The sequence below is a fragment of the Haplochromis burtoni genome, unplaced genomic scaffold (assembly GCF_018398535.1).
Source record: "Haplochromis burtoni strain Fernald_Lab_line unplaced genomic scaffold, NCSU_Asbu1 Contig_2479, whole genome shotgun sequence".
Taxonomy (NCBI): Eukaryota; Metazoa; Chordata; class Actinopteri; order Cichliformes; family Cichlidae; genus Haplochromis; species Haplochromis burtoni.
Window position 1 is genome coordinate 1 of NW_024584840.1, and position 6,626 is coordinate 6,626.

Consider the following 6,626-nt stretch of genomic DNA (forward strand, 5'->3'; position numbering starts at 1 on the left):
TTTCATGTATGAGTGTTTTGCAATCTTAAATGAGATGTAGACCAAAGAAAACAGAGGAGAGTTGTTGTTGTTTGTATTCCAGCTGTAGTAAACAAAGAAGTTTAGTGAATCTTTTTGACAACAGAGAGTGATGCAGTATTGATGCTGATTTGAGTTTTCTGATCCTGTATTTTTGCTCTTTGTCTTTTGTTACACAGAGTGAACTAGAAGCTTGGTTTTGCCTTTGCTGTAACATGTTTAGCAATTTATATACAATAGTTTGGCTTTCTGTGATATCTTGCCATTTGCTCATGGGCAAAAACACATTTAGGATTTATAAGCAGTAAAGCCCCCCCCACTAGATCTCTGAGTGTCCCTAAAAATGTCCCTGAAGTTTAATAGGCCATTTATGTCTAATTTTAATTTTAAAGGCTTATCAAAGCATTTCTGTAGTAATTATTGTTTTTATTACACATGTTAAGGCCATTTGAGACTCTGCAATTAAATGTTGCCCTCTTTAGACTAAAGTGAGTTCATTTTGTCTGAGGTACAGTGCTGGGAAAAGTCTTTTTTTCCTTGCAGATTTATTTTGTTCATGCTTTTTTGTCACATGTTTCAAATCATCTAACAGGGATGATATGAATAAATACAAAAAAGCATTTTAAAGTGATGATTTCACGTATGAAGCAGAGAAAACCAAACCAGAGCTATCTGTTCTAATGTGAGAACATGCTGGTCTCTAATACCCAGCTGTGGAAGCCCTGATACGAAGAACTACCATCAAGCATTTATAGTATCAAGTATTATTTGTGATTGTTGCATGCTTTGAAACTGTGATGTTATCATTTGATCAAGTGTGCAGTGCGAGCAAATCATTGCTTGTGGTATCTGCTGTGTTATGTAATAGCACCAAAGTATTAGAGCTTTACGTTGATGAGGAATTTCTGTGGCTTATTGCAGATTGATAAAACGACACATCACCTTAATAAAGACAGAAATCTTTAATAAGGTGCAGAAAGAGAAGATGGGGTGTTTATAGTAAAGCTGTTGTAAACAAAGAATTTAACAGATTTATTTTTTCACTACAGATTGTGATGCAGTATTGACTCTGATGCTGATTTCAGTTGTCTGATTCTGTATTTTTGTTCTTTTGTTACAGAGTGAAACAGAACTTTGGTTTTGCGTTTGCTGGTAAGTAAGCAGCAATTGTAACTGCAGTAATATGACATTGTCACTGTGTAACATGTTTAGCAACTTACCTAACGTAGTTTGGTTTTTGTGACATTACCATTTATTGATGGGCAAAATCAAATGGTCAGAATTTATACCTTGTAGCAGCAAAGGCCCCACACATGACCTCTGACTGTCCCTGAAGTTTAACAGGCCATTTGTGTCTGATTTTTATGTTTGAACACAAACAACTGTTTTTATACAGTTGTTTGTGTTCTCCGTTTGTTTGTGGATTTACGTAGCAGAGCACCACAGTTGTTGATTTATATCTTCACTCATATTCTGCTTATGTATTACATTAAAGTCAGACCACTATAGAAGTATTTTTGCCTGAGTGAACAGAAGTGGTAGGTTAAACATTTAAGCAATAATAAAAAACTCAGAGAACCAGAGTTGTGAGTAGGCAATGTTGTGTATGTTAAAGCCTGTGTGTAATTTATGTACACTAAGTTTAAATCAGTTTCTTAATAATTTGCTTGATACAATGTGTTTAAAATTTTATATAAAAGGGAAATATTGCAAAATACAAAAAGATTCCTGCCAACAGGTACAATGGAAGGACTCTTTATTATAATTTTTGTAATTGCAAAAATGGTGTGCCACTGTTGTTACTATAACATGTCAGAATTTACATGTATTTTAGGATTTACATATTCAGATCAGAACTAAAACCTAATGAGGTTTTCTGTTGATTCTAACAGTTGTGGTTTTTTCACACTTTATTAAGCACTGACTTGTGATAGAAAATGATGGAGCTAAAAAGCCATAATCTGTACCAACAAATATTGGTGCCTCTTCTTTGCACTTCTGTAGTATGCATGCCTTTATTACACATGTTATCACCATGTGAGACTCTGTAACTGAAGTTTGTCCTCTTCAGACTACAGTGAGTTCATAAAGGCTTGGAGAAATTGAGGATTTTACTAGTTATTTCATCCATCCATTCGCGTCCGCTTATCCTGTTCAGGGTCGCGGGGGCGCTGGAGCCTATCCCAGCTGTCATAGGGCGAGAGGCGGGGTACACCCTGGACAGGTCGCCAGTCTGTCGCAGGGCCAACACACAGAGACAGACAACCATTCGCACTCACATTCACACCTATGGGCAATTTGGATTAATCCAATTAACCTATCCCCACAAGCTGCATGTCTTTGGGTGGGAGGAAGCCGGAGTACCCGGAGAGAACCCACGCAAACACGGGGAGAACATGCAAACTCCACACAGAAAGACCCCGGCCTGATGGTGGAATTGAACTCAGGACCTTCTTGCTGTGCGGCAACAGTGCTAACCACCGTGCCACCGTGCTGCCTTATTTCATGTCACAGTAAATTGGATTGTGTGCGAAGAGGTTCAACAGTGTAAGTCATTAAACAGTGATCTGATGTGTTGTTTCCTTTCTCTAGGATACTGATCTGATCGTCGCAAGTCTGGTAAGTAAAGGTTTTGTCTGCGGTACAGTGCTGAGAAAGGTCTTTCTTCCTTGCAGATTTATTTTGTTTATGCTTTTTTCACATGTTTCAAATCATCTAACAAGGATGACCTGGATAAATACAAAAAGCAGTTTTAAAGTGATGATTTCATTTTTGAACCAGAACAACCTGGTCTAATGTAAAAACATGTTGGTCTCTAATACCCAGCTGTGGATGCCCTGATAGCAACAATTACCATCAAGCATTTACAGTAACTGGTAATGACTGGTTTACATCACTGGTTGATTTTGGTCCACTATAATTTCAGAATTGTCATAATTAGATCCAAACAGGACAGGCAAAAAAAGAAAAGAAAAAAGTCTTAATTAAGGCCCAATATAGGGTTTTCAAGTCATGCCAAGTATCTTAATTTCATTAAAGTCCAGACTGATTCGTTTACACCAAGTGTTTTGTTTCATTCATTCAGTTGGACTTGCTTGTGTGCTTCAGATCCTAAGTGTGATTAAACTTAAGCCCAGGACCTGATGAGTTGATGGTCCTGAAGTAGTAAAGGAACTCTGGGACATCACAGTAACAGCACCATGTTTGACTTTAATGCTGGTGTTTTTCTCTCACTATAGATGATTCAGTTTAGTGCAGTTAGTCAGCACAGCTCTTGGTTATCATCGAGATATTATTAGGCAACTTGTTTTTGCCTGTTCAGCTACAACATCTGGGAGGGTTTCTGTTTTCTGAGGTCTCCAGATCCTTAGTAATCTCTTTGTAAACCTTTACAGAACTATATGTGTTTGTTTCACATTAGAGCAGCTCACGACTAGCAGTTTAGGGACAATTAAATATTCACATAGGACAGGGGTCTCAAACTCCACTCTTCAAGGGCCGGTGTCCTGAAGCTTTTCCACGTGTCCCTGTTACAAAACACCTGAATAACATTTGTAGGTCATTAGTGAGAGTATAGAATTTGACTGTGTGCTGAAGTGGCATCCCCTAAGACTACTCAAATTTAAGTAATTTAAGTGTTTGGAAAAATGTACTTCTAAAAGTACTTTCATTGCATCATGTTCATTCACTCATGAGCTGCTATAACATGAATCAAATGGCTGAATTACCACCTCAGCATGCAGTCAGGTTCTGTAGAGTTTTGCTAATGACCTACTAATGTTATTCAGGTGTGTTGCAACAGGGACACATAGAAAAGTTTCTGGACACCAGGCCTTAAGGACCAGAGTTTGAGACCACTGGTGGTAGGGCATTGTGGATTTCAAAAGCTTCTTCCCTTAAATCACTGCCTAAAAACTGCTTTTTGTAATTTGTCATAATGACTTGCAAAGTATAGGTGGGATGAAAACATAAACATAAGACATTTTATAGTGGCCTGATATTTTTATCAAGGCTGTTTTTTGAAAATAATCCTGGCCTAATTTACAAAAGATGAACTGTCTGAAAGTCATGTTTGTTTGTTTGTTTGTTTGTTTAAGAAATGTGGGAATGTCCAGCAAAGATCTTACATGCAACAGCTCAGATACAGCACTCACTTCTGTTCTTTTTATCATGAAATGATCTACAAAGAAATTATCATCATACTAAATTTTGCTAATTAGGCCTTAATATCAGCTATGATAAGTTTATTATAGATTTAGTGTAGTGCTTATTGCTGTGTATCAAACATGCCCCAAATGTGACTGAAATATGTAGAAACTGCTGTGTAGAAACTAGCTGTCTCCAAATTTCTCATTTTGCCAAAATTCATACAGAGTGACCTGAAACTGTCTGCTGTAACCTCAGTGTGTTGGTTTTGTTGGACCATTTAATATTTACAGTAAGTTACTGTAGCAGCACGTCTTGGTTTGAGTTTATAGACTTAGTTTATTGTTTTAATAGAACGTAAAAATGTCCTTATAACAGTTCCACCATCATTTGTTAAACATTGTCATTCTGTTCACTCCAATAATTTACTGTAGAAGTCTTTAGTATTTAAAGCCCTACATGTACTGTATTTTTGAGATTATAAGGCATAATGTCAATAAACAAGTCTGTTTTTAAGGCAGATTAAGCCAAACAAACAGTCAGATAAGTCAAACTTTATTCAAGTCATTCACAACAACTCTCAACACTGTTCAGTTGTAACACATAAAATACAGAACAATACACTCACTTTTTCAGTTCATTCCTCATCTACAAATCCATCAAACTCTTCATGGGTTGATCAGTTTGAAATCTGCTTCATAAGCATGTCTCTTAGCACGTGCCAGGTCCTTGTACACACATTCATAATGTTATGTTGAAGCACCGTACAAATTACTCTGCGAGGTGCTGACTATGGTAGCCATAATGCTCTGACAATACATCAAGCAGCGCAGCTTTGTAGCTTACCGAAGTCTTACTAAAATATTTGACAGAATTTTGAGCGCTGTGTACCACAGAAATCCCGTTTGAGGTCAGTAAGCATAACCAGAATCGATACACTAGGCACATTGTATGTTTTTGAGAAAATGACAGGATTTTAGGTGTGCCATATAGTCTGAAGAATATGGTAAATCCAAGCATATTGGAAATACGACTAATTCCAGTGCCTTTTGTGTCTTACAGGTGACCTGCTGCAGAAGATCCTCTCTCTCTCTATCATTATAAGCAATTCTGTCTATCCTATCACTCTCCCAACTCTATCTAATTTGAAAGCCATTCTATCTTGTATCCCTCTATCTCTACCTGCTCTATCTAATTTGAAAGCCATTCTATCTTGTATCCCTCTCTCTACTGCTCTATCTAATTTGAAAGCCATTCTATCTTGTATCCCTCTCTCTATCTAATTTGAAAGCCATTCTATCTTGTATCCCTCTCTCTACCGCTCTATCTAATTTGAAAGCCATTCCATCTTGTATCCCTCTATCTCTACTGCTCTATCTAATTTGAGAATCCAAGTTTTCAGAATCCTTTTCAGAATCCAATTTTCAGAAATCCAAGTTACCAGAACTTGATCTATCTGTTACAGAATTCTGAGAGATCTCTGCTCTCACTGCTCTTTCTTTCCTGTCATTAAACTCTCACATTCAGTCATTTTGCTGGAAATTACAAGTTGAATATACAGTAGTAGAATTACAGTACAGTAGAACTTATAGTAGAAACACTATAGCACCGACCTTTGTGTGTGAAAACAATGCCAAAAATCTTTATGGTCACTATGCTGCTGACTTCAAAGGACAAGCACGTGTGTTTCTGGTCTTACACTTCTTGTGTTTTAGTATTTTCATTCAGATAGAAAGAGGTGAGATTTTCATATAGATGGGTACATATGAAGCTACCCAGGTTGCCACAAACCTGGTCAATGGTAAGAGGTTAACAGGGGTATTAACCTTGTCCTGGTTATATTATGCCTTGTGTCATGGCTGATGTCTAGGAACTCCTAAAGTGAGTATGTAAAACCAACCTCATCACCTCACCAACAGTAGTAAGAGCGCTCCGACTCTTATTTTCATGCACAATGAGGTGGTGAAATGAGGCGCGTGACCTTCTGCTCCGCTCTGGTGTTGTCCAGAATATCATATAAACAAACTAAAAGTGAAAGACAGTTCACAAGTAGTATTACCAATCATTACAATCCTCTGCATATAGTAGAAGGAACATAGCTCATGTCAAATAAAAACATGTTTTTATACATTTTGTTTTCAACTTTTAATGATCTGAACGACAGATTTTAGTCAGTCTCTTTCTGTGGGATTGGGACAACAGTGCATTATACAGCAAAGATGTGGCAGCTTTAATGTTCCAATAATATTTAATAAGCTTGGACATTTAAAACTCACTGTTGTTTAATACATTGTCATATGGCAAAATATTCCATTTTCTCAATCTTTCTGCTGTTTTGAGCTATGTTTTTTTCTGTACACTGACCTAAAGTAACTAACCTTTACTACAGGGCCTGTTACTTCATCACAGAGACAGGTGTGGCCTTTAATCTGTGCTCTTTACTTGGGCAGCTGGTGAAGTTG

General features: G+C 37.2%; 1 long non-coding RNA gene across 1 annotated transcript; it reads left to right on the forward strand.

Moving 5' to 3' along the window:
- The first annotated feature begins 234 nt into the window (after positions 1-234).
- LOC121813765 lies at positions 235-5,343 on the forward strand. Its single transcript, XR_006053865.1, has 3 exons — positions 235-1,170; positions 2,611-2,637; positions 5,227-5,343. It is a non-coding gene; the product is annotated as an uncharacterized LOC121813765 (long non-coding RNA).
- The last annotated feature ends 1,283 nt before the right edge of the window (positions 5,344-6,626 follow it).